Consider the following 1135-nt stretch of genomic DNA (forward strand, 5'->3'; position numbering starts at 1 on the left):
TGGGGTTTTTTTATTTTTTATTCTCTCTCTATACTTAGTTGGCAATTAATAATTACTAAAAAAGAGCTGCAAAACATAGATCTCCAATTTAAGACCTAAAACACATAAAGAAAAAAAATCAAAAAGACTGCCGCACATAAAGTTTTTTCTTTTAGGACATTGACGTAATTTTCCCTAGAGATAATGCGTCGATATAATTACCAACCATAGAATGATTAGCTGTTGTATAATTCTTCACAGAGAGAGCACCCGCATAGAATTTTTCTACCGTCAGCGATTGGGGATTGTATCTTGTGTACGTGATCGATGGACGGATGGCCAGGTCTGAAGGCGGGTACGCCGCGACGCTGTGTGGACACGTGGCGAGAGGGGATTGGGCGCATGGGGAGGGCGGGGGGAAACGTAGGGGAGGCAATCACATCGGAAATGCACGAACTCACCTCGCTTCTTCGATCCGGCGCTTGAAATCTGGGAATTGAGTGGGGATCTGTATTTTGTACCAGACACCCTCATTGATTTCTTATTTGACGATGTATAATTTAGCTTTTGCGCGTAGCTCCAAACGCAAGATTTTTACCTACCCAAAATAATAATAATAATAATAATAATAATAATAATAATAATAATAATAAGTGATTCTTGATGAAAAATTCAAAGCCCGCTTAATGTTATGAAATAAAGTCGCTGTTTTAGAGCTACAAACCAGGACAACATTTACGAACAAAATTATTCTCCAGGGAGTTATACGTAAAAAGAGGTGCAGAATATTTGAGAAGTATAAAATGACGAAGGTGCCCCCGACATCGACTTAGGTGGGAAGTACGGTGGTCCACGTTAACAGCGAGTAGCATGAGGTAACATAAGCCCTGTTAGGGGACCACCACCCGTATCCATTTAGGCCTCATATTTCATCATTAGCCAGTGGACCACTTTGCCCCTCCCATTAATACCCGGCCTCCTCGGCGGATGATCCCATGACTTGAGCACCAGAACAGGGACAAATAAGTAACTCCGCAGCTATGAGATCATATCACACACCCCTTGGGCCCATCGGGTGAAGAACCTCGTTGGAGGAGAGGGATGACGTCGGCTGCGATGGAGATGATCACGTGCCGGATGCGGATGCAATGGCAGC

This window comes from Asparagus officinalis, chromosome 9 (assembly GCF_001876935.1).
Source record: "Asparagus officinalis chromosome 9, Aspof.V1, whole genome shotgun sequence".
Lineage (NCBI taxonomy): Eukaryota > Viridiplantae > Streptophyta > Magnoliopsida > Asparagales > Asparagaceae > Asparagus > Asparagus officinalis.